General features: G+C 37.8%; 1 protein-coding gene across 11 annotated transcripts in view; it reads left to right on the top strand.

Annotated features, from left to right (window-relative positions):
• DMD (dystrophin) overlaps positions 1 to 24775 on the top strand; it is a 990047-nt gene that overhangs the window by 416071 nt on the left and 549201 nt on the right. The gene's annotated exons all lie outside the window — the stretch shown is intronic.

Here is a 24775-nt window from a genome sequence, read left to right as displayed (position 1 = left end):
CATCAAGTTAATGTATTGGTAAGTTTCATTGGTTGCTTAATTGCTTGCAAATAAGTATAAAATAATGTATAACAAGCAGGTGGAATATAACATATCAATGTTTTATTATGGACAATCTAGATAGGGCTTTCTGTCAATTTTAATAATGTAAAGAAACACAAAATATATAGAAATATTTTCGTTGCCTGGTTTATAATGAAAAAGATTAAATTTATAATGAAGCTGGAAAATATTTTTTGACCTTATGCCTGGCCATTAAAATGTCTCTTTTCATGGGGCGCTATATATAAGATCATCTTCTAAATGGAACAGCTGTAAGTAAAATCTAAAATTATTATTGTAAAACTTAAGTAGCGAATTTGAGGCAGGATAAGAAATAACACTGTAGCTTTTGGGAAAAGACCTATGTTTATTTAATCACTGTCATTGTGTAATTAAAGAGTTTAAAATGGAAAATTCTTGGTATGGGAATTGAAGGTGACTATATTGTAAAATGAGGTGAAAAGAACCTATTCAGAATTTCTTTTAATAAGTAGAGGAGATAATGTTGCATGTGTTTGTGCTGTGAAAGTGTTTCAGCTGAAAAAGAATCTTGTGTGTTTTAAAATCACCAACCCTCAAGCCTGACAATTAGCATAACTTAGCATAACTTTCCTGTAAAATGCTCAGTGATAAAACTGCACCACATTCATACAGGAATTATTGTAGAGCCTTTTTTTCTGCTGTACAAACAAAGATTTTCACTGAAATGTCTGGGAAATGCTATGGCTTAGTCATGAATATGTGGGCTGTAGAACCATGGGAATGCAAATATGTATGAAGAGAAATGCAGGCAGAAGCAAATAGACTCTGAGCCATCTGGATATGAACTGTCTTGGGCCTTCATGTCAGATACACAAAAGAAATGACATTGTGGTCAGTGTCATAAGCTGTGAGACACAGCTGGAATGAAGGGTATACTTGCTTTAGGGGCAATGCTGTGTTAGTGCATTCACAGATAGTCCTGATTTATAGCCAGCCATCTCAAAGCACAGGCAGAGCTCATTCATGCTTAGCTGCCTCCATCCATGTAGATATAGCCTAAGAGAACTGCAGGATATCCTCAGGTCCCAAGCTTTATTTGCAGTGAATTCTATTACCTGCTGTAATTGTTGACAAATAAGGTGTACTTTCATTGTTGGTATTGAATCATTGCATTGTGCTGTGCCAGAATTTTTTAGCTGGATGAATATTTAGCTGGGTCAGCTGTGCACTGGATGAAGGATGAGGTTGCAGGAGCTACCATTAGGTCCAATGCATATTGGATGTACTAAGGGGAGCTCCTTTGCAGAATTCCCCTGAAGCTTTTTAAGGAATCATTGCTCTCTAGTTGCCATGGTGCAGCGAACACCTCCCTGTAAGTATCTCCTGGGAAAGCATTTTTGACAGTAGAGGGAGCCTAGTCTTTTAACATCTGTAGCTAAAGTCAGAAGTTACAGTTTTCTGTTTTATATAGTTTTCATCACTGTTGTTTCTCAACTCTCAGTACACGTTGTTGCTGTCATCTAATAAATACAATTTTCTTTTTCTTCCTCCAAGGCAGTTTGAAAGGAACTTTTATCTTTTATTAAATATATTACATATAGCCCTACGTGGCAAAGAGACAAAGAAGACACACATTATGTTTGGAGTAGAAAGCAGCAAGTTTTGTGTTAGTCATAGACCTTGGTACTAATAGTTTTGAAATAACAAGGTTCAGCCTTCTGTCCTGGTGACCTTCAGTAATACATTGGGGGTGGTCAGCTTTCAAATTTTCTTTTCTTTATGGGCAAGTCAGTGTTTGAGGTGATTTTGGTGAAAGCTATAGTCAATATTTCTGGTGTGATCCAAAATGTTATGACAATAGAACTGACAATAACTGTTTACTTTGTCTAATTCTTATAACTCTAGGTAGACTGCACATTAATAGAATATTTTCTGCTCCCAAAAATTTTGACTCTTGAGATTAATTTAGCCCTTTGTAATTTATTTTTGTCTATGGAACTATGAATATTGTTTAACATAGAAAAAAAATCATTCTTAAATTGAAGCAGAGTATTACAGGGATGTTTTGTAAAAGTAAGCAAAATACCTGTTTTCTATTTGCTGTTATTTGGGGGGGACTGTGGCATCCCATCCTTAACAGGAAGGGAGTACCCTAGACTTATAGATGTCATTATCAAAAAGGAACAACAGAAGTCAGATGGGCCATAAACACTTACAAAATTTTATTACTAAATTATACACATGGTGGAAATTGGTATAAGTCTATTACAGTATAATAGTACACAGTGCTGGATTTTGACTAAGGAGTCAGGTGAAAGAGAAGAGGGAGAAAGAAATTTAAGAGAGGAAGAGAGAGAAAAAGAGAGAATGAAAGAAAAAGTAAGAGAGAAAAGAAGAGAAAGAGAGAGAGAGAAAGGACTGCAGGGATCCAGCTGATGGGGTGAGCACCACCCAAGCTTTGTGTGGGCACCTTTTTAAAACTAAGTTTTCCCCACCCCAGAGCTAAGTTTCTTGCTTTCTATACAAATTAGTTGTCATCATCAGTTTGTTCTAGACCTCTCTGAAAATAGGTCAGAGAATTTCTGGGGGACTTTAGGAGTCTTGATCAGGGAATAAAGACTTCTGGGCTGTCCTTTGGCCAACGGTCCATGCCCTCTCCTCGACCTCATTCTTGCCCTGTACTGTGTCGTTCTTCACTCCAGGAGCCAGAACAAGGACAATTGTCGCAGGAAAGTGCTGCCCTACCTCTGCCTGGCCCCTTCTTCAGCCACATGCTGTTCTTACTCACAGTGTGTTCTCACAAACAACCCTTCGTTGACGCCATGGCTATCGGTGCTTGAGAACATGCTTAACCCCTTATCTTCTGGGTTTCTGCAGGGGACTATGCCACAGATGCATTGCAAGTAGTTCTTTCCAATGTGATAGTCTTTGTTTCTTCCCGGAATATATAATTTCCTTCTGGATTAGACTTTCATTATTTCATCTGATTGGTAAATATTTTAAGTGTCTAGGTGCTTTTCTAGTAAAAAAAAGATTAATTCCTAGCGTAAGGTTGAAAATGTTCTTTCAACAGTTACACTAAAATAAAATGAGTGACAGTTATTTTTTTGGTCTCCTATATCATTAAGGCTAATATCACTCAGGAAAATTGGGTTTAGTAATAACTCCATTAAGACCTTGAGGCAATTCTCTGTCTATGAGGGCAACATAAGGATAACACTGTAAGATTGTATAGCCTCAATTCTAGTCAGATTACCTGATTTATTCTTTTTGTCCACAAGTCTTGTATGACAGCAAGAAAATTAAAAAAGAGGTGGGTGCCAAGACTGAAAAACAATAAAGAAAAAACTTCACATGTAATTCCCATAGAATAGAGTTTACCTATATTTTGCATCTGTGCATGCATTAGCTGGATGGCCAGAATACAGTTCCAATCAAAATGGAACTCAAGGACCCTCTGGGGTTTTTTTTTGAGTGTTAAAACAAGTAAAATGTTCTTTCTTCTCTCCAGTAACCAATTTTTCCAAATCCTATAACAGCACAATTACCTCTCAGACTTCTCTCTTAGATTTGGCTGAAATTGGTAAAAGGCTAGAAAATTTATTCTTGGAAACAAATGATGGACAACATAATCACTGAAGTTTCATTTCCTTAGGTTTTATTTGCTTAGCCTGTTAGTAAAAAAAAAAAAAAAAAAAAAAAAATCACTAGAATTCCTTTTAGCAACTTATCTCTGGGTGATTACACCTTGCTCCTGTATTTTGCCTTTGTCCTGAGCTACTGATCAAAATGCTGTAAGATCTAGCTATGGTGACTTAGAGAGTTTTCATTTCCTTAGTGTCATAGAATCACAGAATAATTCCAGTTGGAAATACTGTCAGGGACACTCCCAGTCTAACATTCTGCACAAAACATGGTAAACACTGGTAGACCAGGTTACTTTAGCCAGACAGGTCTTAAAGACCTTCACCAACAGAGACTGACCAACCTCTTGGGAAGCTGTTTCACAGCTTGACTGTCCTCTTGGTGCAATATTTTTTTCTTTATATCTAGTCTAAACTGGTCATTTGCTTTTATACCTATTGTCTTTCATCCTCACACTGTGCACCCCTCTGAAGAGCATGACTGAAGCTCTTCAATGACCTCCTCACAGAACAAGTGTCCCAGCCCCATGATTTTGTGGTGTTGTCCTGCTGAGTTCACTCCAGTTCATTAAGGTCCTGTTTTTCCCAGTGCAAAACTGTACCCAGTGTTCTGGACGTGGTCCAATGAGACCTGAGTGAGGAAGGGCAGTCTTTTCTCTCAGTCTGCTGGCTGTGCTGCTGCCAATGCAGCCTAGGATATACTTGATTGTTTTGGCTAACAAGGCACACTGCTGCCTCATGTCCCACTTGCTGCCCACAGGACCCCAGATCCTTTTTTGCAAAGCCTCTTCCCAGCCAATCAATTTCCAAACTATTCTTGCAAGGTGTTCTTCTTTCACAGGTGCTGGACTTTGCATTTCTTGAATAATTTAATAGGGCTTCTGTTGGCTCAGCCCTATCTAGCTCCCTCTGAATGGCGGCTCTGTGACTTAGCATGTTGACTTTTCCACCTCTGATTTAGCTGTGATGGGTGATGGACTTTAGAACAACCTTGTTGGAGTTGTTGGAAGATGAAAAATTAGATTAGAGCAGGCAACATGTACTTTCAGCCCAGAAACCCAATGGCATCTTGGGCTGTAAAGCCTTTGCTGTCTCAGTGTCCTGGGGTGCAGCCTGGCTGGGGGAAAAGACTTGTAGGGTTTGGGTTCTGTGACATAATTCTTGACTTGCCCTTATCTACTTCTAGGACTTCACCTCCTTCATGCCTATAAGCACAAAGGGCAGGGGGAATCCTCTGGTCCTTCTCCTTTTTTCTAGGTTCATTATATTTTTCAGATTTTCTGAAATTTTATTCTTATAGAACTCTGATGTCATACTCATGAAGAAAATGCATAATGCTTATTTGAATGGTAGGGGGTACTGCATCTGGTGGAAAATCCTGCAAATAAATCAGGACTTTCTGGTATAAGTATTCTCTATTTGAGACATCTAAAGTCTCATGCATTCATCAGTAAGATTTCCTGCTGTCTCTCTCTAGATTCTGCTTGATATAGACCTCTCGAAAATGTTAACAATCAGAGGTTATTGTTCTGTGGTCCTGCAATGTCTGTCCATCTTATCTAAGAAAGGACTTGGATTTCTTGAATTTTTAAAGATTTAAAAAATTTCAGAAAATCAAGCACCTGCCTCTCAACAAACCAGAAACTGTGAATATCATTTCTATCTATGCAGGTTTTCAGAAATGTCTTCTAAGTCTCACACTTCATAATTTTACTCAAAATGTTTCTTTCAAACGTTCAAACTCTTAATTGTCAGTTCTAGTTAATAAAATTCTAAAAGTGATAATGTTTGATTTTCCTTCATCACTATTAAACAAAGAGCTTCCTTCCACCATTTTTATTAGCTATTATTATAAAGTGCTGTGTCTGGCAACAGAACTGTTTTTCCTGGTCATAAATTTGCCTTCCAAGGTAAATCCTCTGTACATTTATCTTTGTGTGTGTAGGTGCATGCATGTATGAAAGTGCTTTCAGCTGCTCCATTCTAATTTTGCTCTCAGGCTGACAGACATTGCAGTTGTATTTGGAACCATTTGGAGAAAAGGTGAAGAAACTTAATCTTTATAAGCCTTTGTGTCCAGGTTTTATTGACCAATGCAGCACTTTATTCTGCAGAACTGGAAGTTTAGTGGTTTTAGGTAAAAACGCCTATTTGCATAGTTCTTGGCTGCCATAAAGCTTAGCTTTCTGAGTGGTTTTGCCAAATTGGTCTCAAGGTATAGGGCTTTAGAGCACTCATCTTCCTGGGAAAAAGGAGGCCTTTGACAGGTGAATCAGGCACATTATTCCTTTAGTTCAGATGAGAACTTTTGACACTGATGTTTAATACCAACCTAAGAGAGGAGTTGGCTTGTGCTACTTCCTTGCCATGAGGGGGAGAATTTTCTTTTTCCCTGTTCCATGTTCTCTTCTGCAGTGATCATAACTACTTGAACTGAATTTTTGCCTTGTGTTCTGATAATATTATTATGATTGGGATACTCACACATGCCCAGAAACACACACATGAGAGGTGTCAGATCTTATGAGTTCACCAGTATGTATCTCATGACAGTTTTGTATCTTTTGAGAAAGAAATCATATGGACTGAGAAGTGATATGGTAATGTGAAATTGAATTTTCTACAAACAAAATAAGAGAATATACTGAAGAAAAAATAGACTATCAACAGCTGTATGTTTTGTCTGTTAGCATTGTTAAAGAAAAGCAAAATGTAAGGAAAATGTGGCTGTGAATTTTCTAAATATTCTTTAAATAGACATAAAATCAATAATTTGTAACATATATTCCCCATAGTAGAAATGAATGTCTCTGCTTCCATTCTCAGAGGAAAGAAGAAGAAAACAGCAATGTAAGCTCGGTTTAAATAGCTGTTCAGAAGCAAGCACATTTCATAGAAGTCCGATTTCTAGGATTCATATATTTAGCATTTATTCAGTAGCCGTCCCAAATTTCATATGTCATCTCAGAATTGTATGCCAAAATCTAGGTTCTTTTAATGTTTTCAATACGATAAAATTGTTACCTTGATTTTTAAAAGGAATGTCTGAAAATGCTGGCAAAAATAGTAAATCTCCACTTCCACATCATTGCTCTGTTCTAAAGCAGTAAAAAGTCTAAATTCATTAACTCAGGGAAGTTAATAGTTTAGGTATGTAGTCTGAAAAAACTGTTTAACTATAAACCTTTTGTTTAAAATGTTTTGTTTAAATGTTTAATTTTTAATCTTTTGCAGAAATATCTAGTAGCATGCTTCAGCGTTTAATATAGACTGCCTATATTATTACAGCACATAAAATGGAGTAATTGTGATTGCTTTCCATGTAGAACTAAAAAATAATCAGTCAAATTAATTTGCAGGTTTTACTACATAACAGAATTTTCTAAAGTCATCAAGACATTTTTTGAATATTTTGGTTTTTCAAAGCCAGACTCTGCACTTTTGTAAGGTTGTGCATATTATGTCTTCTTTAATGGTAGACATTCTGCAATTAAAGCTTGAATTTGTGGTATTGTAGGGCCACTCAAGACACATTGCTTTCCCATGATCCATGATATTCTCTTGGTTACTCTCTGGCAAAACCTTCAGAAGTGTTTTCTGGCTGTGCACAAGACACTTCTACTCAGATGTCATATGGTTAATGATGACATGCAAAGAGATCATAAGCAGTAATAGAAGCTGTCTTATGGATTAAATAGTTCCTAATTCCGTATCTAGTCCTCTGAGCCTCTTATTTAGTTTCCTTAACAAATCTGGCTAAATCAATCAAAACATCCTAAAACGGTGTATTATTGTCAGTTCATAAATAAGACAGGAAGACCTGTGATATTCAGATGCTTTTTAAAGGTTAGATGTGAATATTCTAATTTGCCGAGAAGTGAACCTTAAATTCCATCCTAACACTCTACCCTCAAGTACCACCTTTATGAACATAAGGAGGGACTGAAGTGAGAAGCTATGACAGATGTTAGAAATAACAAAGTGTCTGGAAAATATTTTCCCTTTTTTCTGTGATTTTTTTTTCTGTTTTTCCTGCTTTTCTTCCCTCCCTCCTCTCCCCTGAGCACTGCACCCGTGGGGCCAGGGCTGCCTGGTGGCTTTGCTGTGTTCCCATCACTGTGCAGGACTGGCTAACAGGAAAAGTGTTTTTTCCATCTTTCCAGCATATTTTTTCCTTCCTGTCAGGGTACAAAATGCCTTCTGACTAGCTGGAAACCAAGATGAAATGTAAATCTGGGGAATCACTGAGTTGTTCTTTTCCACTCAGGTTCACAGCCCCTCATGTAACACAAAAATATGGTGCAGACACCTTCGGTTCCATGAATCTTTTTTCTCTCTCTTTTTAAGGCTCTTCCATAATTAGTGACTTACTTCCATTGTCCCCTCTGATTTCAGTGTAGAAATGGTGGGATTAGGATTTTACCACTGAGGCTTTTATATAATGGAAAAAGTATTTCTGGTTTTCCTAAACAGATGAAAGACTGGCTAACATCTTACAATGACTATTAATTTTAAAAGCCACTATGCTAATAAAATCAAATCAATAATATAAGCAAGCAAGAAAATGAAGTTAAAAACCATAAAGGTCAATACACCCCAGGTTCAAATATTTTACTTATGATTGCTTTAAGCATTTTTCTTTTTTTTTTCCTTTTTATTTTTTTTTCTTTTTCACTACACAGAATTGTGTGCCTTGTCTGTGTGTATAGCATTTGACAACATTGTAGATCAGTGAAAAATCAGAAGGCATAGAAATACTTAACAGAATAATGCTGCATTTTCATATTGTCAGGGTGATTAATGACAACCACTGTAGTTTGCCAGTAAAGGAAAAGGAGAAAATGTTGCTGCCTTTCTGAACTGATACTCTTTAGTAGACACTGTGGGAGACTGCAAGCCCAGAAATAAATTCCTCTAATAACCATGAGTATCTTTGTCCCCGCAGGGCACTAAACAGACCAGCAATTCTCTTCACTATCTTTAAATCCTCTGGCACAACAGCAATACTAGTTCAAGTGCATCTCTTTTCTCCCATTTGGATGCACAATCCTTTGGTCAGTTCCCCAAGTCTTTCTTTTCTATCCTATAAAGCACCATCATCTTCCACACGCTGTGGCAGAATAGAGCTTATTTCCAAGGTGTCTGCATTTGAAGCAGATCACATGAAACATGGTGATGCTAGTAACCACTGAGTTGTTCACGACTGTGGTTTTGGCATCATTTCTCCAATCAGTTCTGAAAAGGTGGTTGCATTGATAAACAATACCTGTGCACTCTGTTCCATTGTAAAAATGAGAGGGCAATTATCCACATCAGACAAAGAGAAAGGGATCTGTAGTTTGGTGGCATGTAAGTACAAGGCTTCTGTAACCACCTGTCTTCTGCCTCCAAATACTGACTCTCTTATGGCACTGTAAGTCAGAAGCAGCTCCACTGCTTTCTGTGAATTTGCACTACTATAGGAAAGGAAAAAGTTGAAAAAGAGCAGTAGAACTCATGACTCTTGAAAGAGATAGAAATCATTTTGCAGCAAGGTTTTGTTTCAGCTTGTGGTCCATGGAGCAATAGTGCACAAATATACAATCATATATGAAAACATTTATAGAAGGAAACTTAGCAGTCAATTTTGAGTCTCCAGGTCAATTCCCACCTGGATTTGCTGTTTTTATTAAACCTCTTTTTCAGACTTGTCATCTAATGCTATAGTGAATGGTAACAGAAGTTAGCGGTGCTTAGTTTTTGAAATCAAATCCGTGACATTCAGTGCAGGCACGATGTAGCATCTTGCCTGGTGAAAGAAAATAGGACCTAATCATATTTGTCATATCCTTTTTCTTCACCAACTCAGGTTCTTTCAGTAAGTGTTCCTGTTAACTCAATGATCATCCTAAGTATCCTCTAAAATATGGTTATTCTTCTAAAGCAGGGAAGATAGTGACATCATAAAAGAGTATGGAAACTCAGGAAGCTACAGCAGCTGAGCTGGGTAGCACCACAGACCTGCTGGCCCTGGTACAGTGGAGGTCATTCCTCCCCTGTACTGGGCACTGGTGAGGCCACACCCTGAGTGCTGTGTCCAGTTCTGGCCCCTCAGTGTAGGAAGGACGTTGAGACGCTTGAGCGCATCTAGAGGAGGGAATGAGGCTGGTGAGGGGCTTGGGACACAAACCCTGTGAGGAACAACTGAGGGAGCTGGGGTTGTACAGCCTGGAGAAAAGGAGACTCAGGGGTGACATTATTACTCTCCACAACTCCCTGAAAGGTGGCTGTAGCCAGGTGGGGGTTGGTCTCTTTCTTCAGGCAGCAACTGACAGAACAAGAGGACACAGGCTTAAGCTGTGCCAAGGGAAATATAGGCTGGATGTCAGGAAAAAAATTTTACAGAAAGAGTAATAAAGTATCGGAATGGTCTACCTGGGGAGGTGCTGGATTCACCATCTCTGGACGCATTTACGAAAAGACTGGATGTGGCACTTGGTGCCATGGTTTAGTTAGGGTTAGGGTTGGGTGGGACTTGATGATCTCAGAGGTCTCTTCCAGCCTAATGATTCTGATTCTGATTCTACGGCACAGTGGTGTGCTGAAGCACTGAAGGCAGAGACAAGGATGAGAGAGAGTTCTTTCCTACTGTTTCCAAGGAGGTTTATTTTGAAGATAAGTCCAGGGACGCAAGACACTGACCCTTGGTGTGCAGGGACTTTTATATAGGGGAGGATCTAGGGGAGGGTACAAATTTTCAACCAATAGGGAAAGGACTGGGGAGGGTCATAAGGCGGGGTTTACAATACCTGAACCAATGAGAATACACAGGGGGAGGGGAACAGTTCACACAAACCAATGGGGCTTTGAGTAACAGGAGATTTCCAAGGCAGGGAACAAGGTGGTATTGACAAATCAGTAGAAGGAGGAACAGTGAACATTGTGGATCAGGGGACAGGACTAGGGCAAGATAGACAACTAGGTGGGAGGATACAACTTGGGACTGAACCAACGATACAGAGGGGAACGGAACAAACCATTACGCATAAAACACACTGCAACAAGAGAGAAACTCAAGGCAAGGACAAGAGGTGCAGACACCACTCTGGCCACTCTGACCAGAGAGGATGTAACAAGGACATCACTGGTGCAAGATAATGTAACAGGGACTTGATAACCAAAAAGATTTTGTTGCTGTGGGAACAGGGGCAAAGGGAAAACTCTACGGAAGTTAGAGAAAACTGAACAGAAGTTAGAGAACTATAGATACTGGTAATTAGTGTAATAAAGTCACTTTTTCTTGCACAGCATGGTCTGTGCCTTCAGTCACTGCAAATAGAAAGATAGAATACATAGCATTGAGAGCACCTTCTAGAAATGTTGAAACAGTAATGTGGGACCTGCTTGCCATGATATGAACATTGCAGACCATGTCAAGAAAGAGCAGAAATTATAAACCAGCCTTTACAGTCATTCAGGGATACCTCAGTGAACTGCCTTTGAGCTCTCTGTGTACTTAGAAGGAAAATAGGCGAGATGAAAGCTGAGAATGGGATTCTTGATTCAGCTTGCCCTTTGTGCTGGCATGACTGAGAGCTCTGGCAGTGTGCTATGTGTAGCCTCTTCACTCTCCAGGATTCTGACAGAGGCAGAGGAAGAGCATACTTTTTTGTGAAGGCAAAACACAGTTGAATTCTAAGCTGTGTAGGCTTCTACAGTCTTGAATATGATATGTCCATGAATAGAGTAGGAGAAGGTCATCATGGAAAAAAAAATTAAAAAGGTTTGTGAACAGCTTGTAGTTTTCTAGGACTTATCATTAGCTTAGATTTTTATATTGTGTAAATTTCCAACTTTGATTAAAGTGCACGGAGTGGTTATCCTCTACCTTAACTCTGAATTATCTGGTCACTAAACAGTGAAATACAGAGCAGAAGTTTAAAAAAAAACCCACAGTTTTAACTTTCTAAAATTTTCCCTCTCTCTTTTATTTGTAATTTTCAAAACAACAATACTGTTTTTCACAAGACAGACAGACAGCTAAGCTCATTCTGTTCCTCCATTTACATTTTCTTTCTTTTTAATATACTTTCATTTTTATGATCTATGTAAGTCCTGGGATGCAATCAGGGTTCCTCGCCAGTTGGGCTAAATGACAGCAGTTTGCTTGCTTAGCACTTTCAAAGGGCGCCAAGCTAAGATGCTCCAGATTCCTTACCTCTTTACAGAGAAGGAATAGCAATAGGTAATGGGGATAACTTTGTTATGCACTGCCTTGGTCCTAGGTAAAGAGAAGAATTAGTAAATAATGCACCACCATCATGAATATGTAGTTATTTGGCATATTTGGTATTTCTTAAACTGCCCAGCAGTATTCTTTCTGCTCTGTCAGCAGTATTTGTAAAGGAGACTTTCTGTACAAATTCAGCAAATCATCACCTCCAGGTTAATGACTGCTCAACCTAGCCCTATGTTTGCTAAAGAAGAGAGGGACAAAGTGCAACTTCTCATTCTCCAAACAAGTAGATGGGAATGAGGGTCTAGTGACAGTTTTGAAACTCCTGAAATCAGCAACCATGATATGGATCAGAGTGGCCTATCTCAGCTTACATTTGGCACTCAGGTGGTCTTCATCCCCTGCAACACAAATCTGTTGATCTCTTGTTTCTTAATTGTAAAATTGTTAGTGCCGTGATTTGATAGTGACATCTTTCTGGGTTTATGGACTTACTGCAAAGGGATTGATTAACACTGTATATTCCTGTGGACTCATGCTCAATGGAGTTTATGATGACAGTAGTAGAATCATAGAATATTGAATCCAACTCCTGACCCTGTGCTAGACACACCAAGAATCACAAGAGCATTGTTCAAATATTTCCTGAACTCTGTCAGTTTTGGTGCTGTGACCATTTCCCCTGGGGAGTCTGCTCCAGTGGTCAGCCACCCTCTGGGTGAAAAACCTTTTCCTGATATCCAATCTAAACAACTTTCCCAAACCTTCATCTGCTACCCAGTTACATAACCTCTGGTCCAGCTGACTTCCTGGGGAATGGTGGAAGCTATGGCAATCAGCTACTGCAGATGGGTTATTTTTTGTGTAAGAAGAGTATGTGCAGTGAATATACCCCCTGGAAGGGACCCAGCACCCAGCCAGGTCAGCCTTGACAGTGCTAAACGGGTTTAATCTTGCACTCCATCTGCACAAATCTTTTGCAGTTAGGCTTGACATTAGTACTGTTTCAGGAAAGGTGGATTACTACCCCAGAGTGGCACACAGATTCTGAGCAGGATGTCTGAATTTTAATCCTGGACTTTTACTGCATCACCGGTTTTTCCCCTTAATAGTAGAAAGCACAAGAAATCTCGGCTAAAGTTATGTGATAATCCTTGAATTTTAACATTTTCCCTAGTCAGCATTTTTGTATTTGAAGTATCTTTTGAAATGTAAATTATGCACTGAAGTCATCAGTGTGTACCAGGCAAAGAGTGAAAAACTGAAATAAAGCCTTCATATACATTTATATACAGGCAAGTATATATGTATGTACATTGCACGTACACAGTTAAATTTTCTATGGAGGTGGCTGTTAAATTAACTTGCTATTAGGAAAAAAAGTATTTGAAGTTGCATAGATGTTAAGAAGATTTTACTTCTGACAATGAAGAATCTAACAATTAGGATTAAATATAATTTTAAGGGATTTTCATTTTAATGCTCTTGATATTATAAGTAATACAAATGGTGTGTTGTGTGTGATTTTCACTAATGTGCAGCTCCTTCTGTCATCCGGTTTTCTACTGAGACATATTTATAGTAAGTAGAATAAATTAATTACAGAACCTTGTAATACAAGGATGTAACTCCATCTAGTAAAAACCCCTTAAGTGGAACCTTGAGATGTTTGCTATGTAAGGGAAGCAAAGCATAGGTAAGTAGACTTTGCTGGTGTGTCAAAGCTTTTCCTTAGGGGTAATGTCCAAAAATAAGAAAGATTGTTTTATTCTTCAACAGCTTGTTTTACTGGGTTTTTTTTTGGCTAGCACAGAAAGGAGTACGATTTCATCTACCTTTCATCTTCCTCCCTTTCTTTTGTGTGCATATGTCTCCAAATGAGCAGCATGCTTTCTTTCCACCCTAATTTCAAGCAAGCTAAATACCTGCCTGGGGTGTGTTGGTTTTTTTTTTTTTTTTTTTGGGGGGGGGGGGGTTGTTTGTTTGTTTGGTTTGTTTTGTTTTGTTTTGTTTTAAGTAGGCAGAGCCCTAAATTTTGAATTTTACACACATTTTTTTAAAAAAAATCTCAATGTACTTATTTGACCTTGTACTGTTAGAGAAACAACAGAAGTAAGATTTCTCTAAAAAAAATAAGGAAGGTCTTGGTGCAAGTGCAGTGTTTTTATTTCTATTTACAAAGCACAATGTGCTTAGTCAGCTATTTCTTTCTTCTACAGTTAAGCACCACTTTCATAAAAATTTCCGTCCATTCTGTATTGCAGAAGTCCTGTTAGGATCAGTAGGGTTCTTTGCTGCTGCTGGAATGTTCCTGTGAGTCACCAGATTCACCTGGGACTGAACAAGAATTAATCAGGCACCAGAGAACTAAAAAAATACCTTACCACAGCCTGATAGAAAACAACTGTTCTTCCCTAGTTAAACAACTTAGCATGTCCTTTCCCAGGGCGATTTGGGAGAAATTAGTTGAATGAGAATGCTGTATTGATCCTCAGGAGCTGGCAGAGGACTGGGAGCCTTTTTTAAACTACTCTAGGGAACTACTCTAGGGGTTTTCTTTTTGGAGAAATCAAGCTGGCTGTCATCTTGTAAATGGAACTGTATAGTCCTCCCCCTTTCAGAAAGGTAACGTTGCTTAAGCTTAAAGAGCTTTGCTGTCATTACTTTATCCTCCAGGGACGATCGCTTTGTGTTTCCTAGTTACAGGAGAAAGGGGATGAAGTATCTGTGAGGAACCAATTGCAGAAGCATCCATTGCAGTTAGCTTGTCACTCCGGCAAGCAAGAAGGGATTTTCAAGACTTTCTCTAGTGCCGGAGACAAAGCACTGGGAATCTCAAAATCTTTTTGTGAAAATCTGAGTCAGTGCTTTCTCCAACTGATAGAAAAAGTTTGTACCCTGGAACTGCAGTTCTGCAAATTCTAAGCAAAATGTAATGATAAGTTGAAATTATTGGTTATTTACCCAAGCAGTGTAAGAAACAGAAATGATTCTCTTGCAGCTGTGGTAGGTCACGGGCCATGACTGGAATTGGAGTGTCAGGTTTGTCTTCCAGGGAGACACTGCCATTTCTTTTTGGTTCCTGCCTAAACTGCCATCTCTCTCTAACTTACATATCTGCCAAGCAGATCTGAAGAGTTGGAAAAAAAATGTGTTGCTAGGCTGGAAATCGCTGGGATGCCAGCCACAAGGTAAGGTGGAAATATGATTAATAAGGGCAGGGAATTGAAGCCTCTTCAGTCCCTATTGTAAATCTGCACTTCATAGTTGTACTTTATTGCTCTTAAGAGCATCTCATTTTTTCTGTGAAAACTGAATTGTTTATTGTGCTAAATATTAATAGTCATGGAAGACATACTTCCTTCTAACAAAGAGGATCAGTATTGAAAGAAAAAAAAATATTAATCCAGCACAAACTTTGCCCTGCCTCTTCTTCTCATACGTGTTGTTCAGTCTTCCTCCAGATTCTTACCTGCTTCAATTTTCTTCTTTGTAAATTTAGCAAAACTGTAAATGTTGTCACAGTCTAAACTATAGCTATTTATTTTGCTTTGAGGAAAAGTGCAAGCCTGCTTGGACGATTTATTTCTGAATTCCAAACTCCTTGATTTTATGGGTAAATTAAACCATCAACATTAAGTTCAATATAAACCTGTGTTACATAACAATTAAAATTCTCATTTTGAATCCTGGACAGTTTTACTAGAAAGAGTTTTCAGGGTTTTTTTATGACACAAAACATTCTGTAGCTCCCAGAGGCTGCAGTTGCAGAAAGAAATAGGCCAAATGTACATAATTCAAAAAATTTTTCTGGACTTAATGTCTTATAGTGCCTGATTAATGTTTTTGTATGACACAATGGGGTGATAAACACCCTGATACTCCTATTGCTGTAAACATACCTATTATGTCATTGTGTGCCAATTAACGTGACTCTGTGTGCATGTTTAAAAGATGGGCAGCTCCATCATGCTGCCCAACTCTTTATGCTAATAAAGCACCCAAGGCTCTCTTCTGCGGTATAATACTGAAAAGATTTATAGCTGTGAATTTTGATACCAAAGTGGGTCTCTCTAAAACGTCAAAATATGAGTTACAAAAAATTCACTTTGTGAAATACACAACATGAATATTCCACAAAGCTTTGTGCATCACTTTGCTTTGGTTAGTTTATCTACAGAGAAGTAAAATATGCCTTGTTAGATAGCTAGGTGACAGTAGCAGTGGCAAAATATGGACATTTTAATCAAGTCTGTTTTAGTATACCTGATAGTTCAATTAGCAGGTATTAACTAAAAATATCGCTAATGGGACACTTAATATCCAAAAGTTAATTGTAACTGCTTTGAAATCTCATCTTTTTCTCTTCATAATTTGTTATGCTTAAAATCTAACTATAGTTCCTTAGGATCATAATTGCACATTGTTCTGCAAGAAAGTAAAAGTTATTGTACCAAAAGCAGAGGAGAATGGAACATGTTAATTATATTATTAAACAGAGCTCTAATATCTCAATATAAACTTTAAATGAATGAACAAACAAACTTATAATATTGTTATGACTCATTTAAAGACTTCTAATCTAAATACACATATATTCTACTAATTACTGAGAGCGAATAAAGATTGCTAAACGGAACATGTCAGTTTTAAATTAGGCTTATTTTTAAGTTCCATTTCAGAGCATTTATTTTGTGAATAATTCTTACTGTCCAGTGGGACTGACACATGGACCATATGAAAGATCAGAGCCTCCTAAATATGTGAGCTTCTTTTCTCTGATAAGCAGGCTATGTCTGTTCAGCTTCTATTGATTCTCGCTGTATTGCTGTATCCCCAAAGACTAGATTCCTGGTTAGCTTCTGTGTTCTAAAATAAAGCAAAACAACAAAAATAAAGGTGTTTGAGGTAGGAGATAACTGAAGACAGAAACTGCATTAAATTTACCTGTTACAATCTTAATCTACATAACCTTAGAGCCTGTTTCAGTTATACTCTGGGGTTTTTTTCCTTCTGATTACTGAAGAATAGGCTGTGCAATGAAGACTTTCCACTGCCCAGAAAGATTTATGAAGGCCTTTGCAGTGGTAACTGACCATGTAACATTGTACAAAGTTGGCCTCTAGCATCATCTCAGCAACAATTGCTTTGAACTTATAGCTTGCTTGCATAATTTGGACTACTTTCACATATATTTTATTCTTTGAGATCAGTGATGAACAGACAGGATGATGTATTTGGGATTCTTTACTAGACTCAGAATCACAGAATATCCTGAGTTGAAAGAGACCCCCAAGGATCATTGACTCCAACTCCTGGCCGTGCACAGGGCAGTTCTGGAGTCACACCCACCCTGTGCCTGGGAGTTGTGCAAACACTCCCTGAGCTCTGTCAGGCTGGTTCTGTGACCACTGCCTTGGGGAGCCTGTTCCAGTGCCCAGCCACCCTCGGGGGAAAGAACCTTTTCCTGATACCCACCCTAAACCTCCCCTGTACTGAACAGCCACAGTTCATGCCTCTGAGAGTTACCCCTCCAGGACTCATAATTCTTTTCTGGAAGTTATTAGAAACTTTCCTAACTGAGTTGGATCAAGTGGTAGAATATGACTTCTTCTCTACTGCATGTTAGACTACAGATAATAACCTTCTAATGCCGACCCTTGTAGGCGTCAGCATGTTGTTTAAATTCTCTGTATTTCAATCATATGTATTAGCCAAAATATCTTTTGCAATTTATGCATGAACTAAGAACATCTAGCTTGATAAATTTTGCTTGACAGTGTTGAAGGTATTTTGTTATTCACAAGACTAATATATATATTATATTGTGAACATTTTTTTTTGCAAATTAGTGTCTATAATTAGGATATCTATATATGGAGAATATATATTTGCATATATAGATGTTTATATATATATAAAATCCCTCATATACATGCCTTTTTTTTTTTTTTTTTTTTAGATTTTAGGTAGTAGTAGTTGCCATTGTTATTGTAGCCTTTACCATTCAGCTCCTTTACCACAAAATGAATTGTCTTTTTCCTGGTTATCCTGGACATTGCAAATACTTTTTTTCATCGCAGTAAATCATTATTCACAGAAGTTAAAGGTAAAAAACAAGCTTTCAAATGCCACAACTTTGAAAATACATATTAATTCTAATGATACAGGAAATACACTCACTTTCTGAGTATAGTATAGATTTTTGGGTTTTTTTAAATTGTATTAATAGCTGTCAGAATTATTTAAATGTTTTTGTTAAACACAGAAAAGGTACTATAAGGTATTTAATCTAAACAGGGGCTTTATGACTTACAAATATTTTCTGCTTGATAACAGTGTGATGAGCAATTTCCTCTATCAATACATTTTATCTGCTTTTCCATTCTTGAAGTCATGTAAGTCATCAACATTTTTGTTTCAGACAAAACAGAGCTGTTTACTATATGCTACTCTTACAATGAGACCTAGTAACTGTTACTTGGACCTAGGTTTCATGTCTCAAATGAATTTTCCAAATTAAAGGGAAAAGGGGTTTTAAATGAAAATTTATTGTAAACTCAAACAAACAAACAAACAAAACCCCTACAATCACTTATTAGAAAGGTTTTTAACTGAGTGAAAAGCTGTAAAAGATAAAAAATATCTACTGCCAGTACAGGTATCAGTACTTTAAGAAGATAATGCTAAGTGCTCTGTTATTACTATGATTTTTGGTGAAACAAGCACGTCAAATTTTCCAGTATATATATTTCTTTACACATCTACCACACCTTGAACAGGATAAATAACATCTTTCAGGCTCAGGGAGTCAACAGCCAGCATTAACTGGTATCATCCGTTTTCTGTTATTCTTCCTGCTCTAAAGCCACCATTGTAGGGGGATTTCAGGATAGGCAATGGAAACATAAAATTGAACAGGGCAATTTTGGAGGATAAAACATGTTATTACAGGTTGAACTTAGACTTCTGTCATTGGAAATCATGGGATTTAGGCACCTCATAGTAATTACAGGGGACTACTGAGGGGACATCCTGTAATATATACTTTGCACTACACATGCTTATGCTCTATGCCACAAACTCACTGAAATTAATTTTTTATTTATGAATTATGATGGCAATTTGAGGAATTTCTGATAACTGATTTCCTCCAATTGAATATGATTTTCCAACTCTCTAAAAATATGGGTCTTGCACCTGTCTCTGTGTCCAGGCTGTGGAAACTGTAATTGAGCCTTGTCCCAGATGGGATCTGGACTGCAGCAGAACGTGGGAAGCAGAAAGGGCTGCTGGATTTCACTGGTATTGACTTAGAATCTGTCCATGAGTTTTTTGTTTGGGTTGGGACCAGCTGCTTGCTGTGCTCTGTCTCACACTGAGTGCTCTGCATTTAGTTCAGATGAAACCCAGGTGGAAGAGGCTTTCTCCTTGAGCCTGTCCACTGTGCTCTAGCAGTTCATGGACACTTGATCAGTAGGATGTGGGTGTAGCTGGGCAGTCCTGGCAGCCTAACACCCCTTAGTAGGACATGTGTCCTCTGTGCTGGCTGTCCCACCTTTCAGCCACCATCCTGTAGTCACAGGAACTGGGACACTGAAGGACAGTACTTGCTCTGATATCCTGGGAAAGCTGACCTGAAACAGAGACTGGACAGAGCTAGAGAATAAAGTAGGTATTTATTGAAAGGTCTCCAGGATCCACCTTGGGCAGGGGAGGAGCCTGACCAGGGCTACACCCAAGGTGGACTAAGAATGGTCACAAAATGGCTGAGCGGTCACAAGGTCTTACATTTTTATAAGTTTTGGTCAGTTTGCATATTGGGGTTTAATTGTCCAATTACTGCTTCAGGCTGTGAGGTCTCATCCTTCTTGTTTTCTCTCTTCAGTCCACTGTTGTTTATGCTGTTGGGCTGAAAGTTGTCCTTGGTCCTCAGCAGGAAAATGATTTGTTTTGTCTACCTGCTCTGTGAAGAAGGCTTACTAACACATAATATAAGGCTCAGAACTACACCCCTAGGCAGCACAAAATTTGAAAATATGAAAGCTAAAGCTTAAGGCATCAGCTCAGTGTGTTGTGTAAATAGCAGCACACAGGCCATTTGAGGCTTCCAGCTCTGGAGAGCTCCAGAAGGGGTGTTTGAAAGTGTCAAGACACAGCAAGGTTGGGGTAAGAGGCTGCAAGAAGTGACCTCTCCCAAAGTTCCCACAGTACCTGAAGGAGGAGAGCAAAGCTGGCTCTGGCTGCTGTGGACAGACTTACAGAGTAGCCCAGGTCAAGGTCTGAGTTTAAAAATGGCCCTGAAGCCCTGAGCAGAAACCCCAGCTGAGGTTTCTCACAGTCATTTCTCACGAAATGCAGATGACAGCTCATGCTGCTGTGCCACATCAGAACTGGCCTTAAGCAGGTTAGAGCCCCTGGGGCGGGGACAGGAGGAGAGCATCACCCTGACAGTCAGAAGTTAATGTGATTTTTCACTTACATTTAATTTTATCAGATGGATGCAAGCATAGAGTGGGTAATACTAACACGCTGCAGTATCCTGGCTGGAAGTGCAGTGTGCACTGTCACTTTTGTGAGGATGAAATGTGTACAATAACCTTCATATGCTAGCAGAAATACTGGTTTGGATTTCCATAAAACTGAGCCACTGTTTTTTCCATGTAAAATCTTTGCTTTGGGATTTCCTTATCATGCTTTTGATGGTTAAACTTCAGAAAGTTATGAAATTTGTGGTTTTATTACCAATTGCATGGATATTTTTAATGTACGAGAGAGTTGTAAAATATGCTACTCTTTCACCTGGGTCACATTTAATCAAGCATTTCTTCATTTTTTTCTAGGGAAAAGTTGTTACCTACACAATCCAGGTGTTGAGGCAAAGTTCTCTAAAATACATGATTGCATCTCAGTTCTGATGAAGGAAAACTTTGTAGGAAATAAAGAACTGGAATTTTGAAGTTCACATGCCTAATAGATAGTTTTTGTTAGTGTAGAAGAAGAATGTATGTTTTATAAACTATATGGAGTTTTTCTATTTAAACTATTGATGCAAAGCATCCATTAGAATCCAGTGCATTTTCTGCATAATTATTAATTGTAAGTGGTTATTAAGTTTATTGCTCTCTCGTGTATAATGAAAGTGGATTTTTATATGCTTAAAAACCAACAATGACTGTCATGACCTTGCTTTTTCTTAGCCAATTTAGTTGTCATTTTCTTTGATAGAGATGGAGACTGAATGATATGATATCAGTAACTAGGGAAAGAAGAATAATACAATCAATACAATTCAAGATATCAAGATATTTATAATTTAATTGTAATGTAAAATGTTTTTAATTTATGTCATGCTGCAGAACCTACTTTCTGGGAAGAGGAGAGAAATTAAATTTTGAATTGATGGATGCCATTGCTGTGGTTGTTTTGGTTGCAGTTCATTATTTATTTGGTAGCTTATGGGTGAAAGACAGGCTGCAAAGGTGTGAACAGAATATGTAGAGCTAAATGTTGTCCCAGAATGAACCCAGAGCAAAACCTGAGATCAAGATCAAGATATCGCAGTGTCTAAAATGAGATGATCACTTTGAGTCAAAATGCAAAGAGGATATAGAAATTAAATATAAATTAAGAAGCCACATGAATTCTGTGAAGTCAAATGAAAACATCAAAACCTCTGAAAATGGGTTAGTTCTTTCTTTAAACAATTTAATTGTAGAAGTTGCTTGACAAAAACAAGATTTCTTATTTTGTTTTCTCTAAGAATAGCCTTAAATAGTAAAGTTAGTGCTCTCACATTCTAATGCATAATTATTTATATTACTTTGATGTTTTCTGTATTTTTTACAAGGTGCTAATTGTGCTGAATCAAGCTGACAAAACTGCGAAATTTGTGGGTTGCTATTAGCATAATCCTACAATACACTATTTAGCAGCAGTATAGAAGTTTACGGAATGTTTTTCCCTATATGAAGAATAAAGCATGTTTCTTTTACAGTGACAATTTCCATGAGATAAATAATGTCTTTTAAAAAACTGTATAAATAATAGCATTCTTTTTCTTGTGGGTCAAGTGATTGTGAAATTTTGCTGAACTAGAATCTATCACAAAAGAGGATTTCATAGTTTATCAAGGAATGTTATCAAAATATCTAGGGATTAATATAAACACAGATGCAAAATTAAGATTTGGTTTGGAACAACAAACCCTGTCCTATGTTTGTGTCTTTCCTGTTTTCAAAGGTCTTTCCTTTCACCTTTCCACAGCTTCTTAAAAACACCAGTCTTGTGACACAGAACATCAATTGCAATCCCATTATATAGTTTAGAGTTCCACTGACAGTACATCCAAATGGGCATTTGTAAATCTCTGAGCAATATCATATACAACTACCAAAAATACTAAATTTTACTTATAGAAGTTCAGGTCGAAGGGTTCAGAAGAGAGGAAGTAAGGAAATGACCAACACTTTTATGACAATGTAAGTTGTGCTGTGCATATACCCCAGCAGTTGTCTTTGGTTGCTTTTTTTTCTTTCTTGGTCTCCAGAGGCAAAATAAATCCATTATGTACCAATAGGATAAAATGAAATTGCTCCCACAAGCCACGGCTTAACATGGTCCCTGCTGGACTGTCAGTACATATATTAAAAAACATTGGGCCAGTGTGACAGTTGGTTTTTGCTTATCAACCCAAACATGCTCAAGTTAGAGGAGTATAGCTGCCTTATTATGTTAGAGCTCTTGTACAGTGCTTATGTGCTTTGTAATGTGTGCAAGTTGTACATTCTCATCCAGAACCTCCTGCTTGGCTTCAGGGTGTCTGTTTGCACCTTGTTTTTGAGCATGTGCTGAGAAAACCAGAGAAAAGGACACATCAGGAAGGAAATAGTGCCCAGATTTCAGTCACCCACTATCCACTATTAGTGGCCACCCATAAGCCACTGTTTTGGCTTATGCCTGTCAGGGAAAGGGTTTGAGCAGGTGAAGACATGTATGAATGGCTACACTGGGGTGTTTTAGCTCAGTGTCTTGTTTCTGATGGCAAACAAGGGTGAATTCCTAGGTAAGGGTGTACAAGGCCCTTAATTTTCCTCTGCTTCAAATTGTGTGCTTGGGGATTCCTGTGGCAGACGTATTCTGAGTTTTCATAGTCCTCAGAGTACTGCTCTCTAATAAATTTATTCTCCATTCTGCTGTGGCAAAGCTTCAGCAATTTAACTGTTCAGCGTTGGTAGTTAATTAGGCTTCTCCTTTTGTGGGTTTTGAACTTCCCACCTGGTAACAGGATTGTGCATGCTAAAACAAGCAAACAAGCAAAGAAAAGCCTCTTTGTTTTTAGAGTTTAAAAAGTTATTTGAAGTAGTATCGTGTGTAAGCAGATGAAATGCAGAGATTCAGCAAGGGAAACTCTCACTCAGGTATACTCAGGAGAGGTGTCCCATAATTTCCCAGAGCAGGAAGCTGCTTGATGATGTTCAGATGGACCCACGCCTGCCACTGCGGCAAAAACTACATTTTCTCTTATCATTGTAACAGCATTTAGGGATTTAATCACTGCAAGAGCCTTGAATTTTAGTCGCTTGGCCAGTTGATAAAGTCTCTCTGTTTTTTAATAATGTTTTGTATTGGATTACACTTATACTGAGAGTAACAAGGCTTTTTTAAACATGAACAATAAGCCCTGGAAACTTTTAAGCTTTAAATATGTATATCTTCTTGTTGCAACTTTTTGTTGTTGTTTTATACAGCAGTTTTTTTCCCAGAGCAAAAGAGGGAGGAAGAATGTAGAGTGATGGGATATTCAGTTTGCAATTTCTGGAATGCAAATTCAGTGATACTAATATCAACCCCTACTGAATTTTTTACGTTTAAGCTTCTGATAAGCTTCCCATGCTGAGAAGAGTAATTTTGCTTTGTGAGGAACGGGAAGAAAGACGTTTTAATATAGTTTCAAAAATGAGAGATGATTCTGTGATTATGGACCAAAAGAAATGGAACTTTAATTCTATTTTCTTTGTGGGTTTTTTAAGTAAAATTAATTTTTCCTTGTAACTCTGAATGAGGTAGAGTTAGAGTTTAGAGAAAAACAAAACCAAACCAAAACAAAACCCCAAAACAAAACCAAAAAAAAACACCCAAAAAACCCTCACAAAACCCGTTATAATGTGCCTTTCAATTATGGTTTGACCAATTTGGAACAATAAAATATGATAACCATGATAAATTATCACAGTCATTTTAATAAATAAGTTAGATGAGTGACTACAATATTTAATCAGGTCAATAGTCTGCTTGTATTTTCTTCTAAAAAATGAAAAATCATCAGTAAATTTGAAAAGATTATCTGTATTCCCTCATAGTAATGTCACTTTGTTTGGTGAATTAAACTCCTTAACATTCAAATAATTGTACAGTTTGCCCATACAGAACCAGATTATCTCCTAGAGAAATAATTGAGCATCTTTGTTTTTATCCTTTAAGTACACCCTAAAATCTATTATAATCCTGTAAAGGAGGATTATTAAACTAAACAACAGTAGCACATTTAATGATGATCTTCTAAGTAATCATTCTGGCTAATCTCTGATTAGTGATTACATTTCCACACCAATCTAACACACCAGATAACTGAATTTCTTAAGATGTAGGCTATGTGCAAACCCCGCTTGTAATCTGTTTTATAATCTGTCTCCATTTCTTTAGTATTTTGCAGTGGCCAGGTCAAACAGTTCTTGAAACAGAAGATCAATCAGTCACTGTAGACAAAAACAGGTCAGATCTTCCCAAAGTGCTGGAACTGCTTGTCTGGTCTTTTTATAGTGAACTGTAGACTTGTAGATATGGTAGTAATATTTTTCATCCTTGTTTATTGTTCAAACTCCTGGTTTTT

This window comes from Chamaea fasciata, unplaced genomic scaffold (genome assembly GCF_029207755.1).
Source record: "Chamaea fasciata isolate MVZ Bird 193981 ecotype frontalis unplaced genomic scaffold, bChaFas1.0.hap1 SCAF_2, whole genome shotgun sequence".
Classification (NCBI taxonomy): Eukaryota; Metazoa; Chordata; class Aves; order Passeriformes; family Sylviidae; genus Chamaea; species Chamaea fasciata.
The sequence above is the reverse complement of the archived record's forward strand: the minus strand, read 5'-3'. Positions and strand labels throughout refer to the sequence as shown.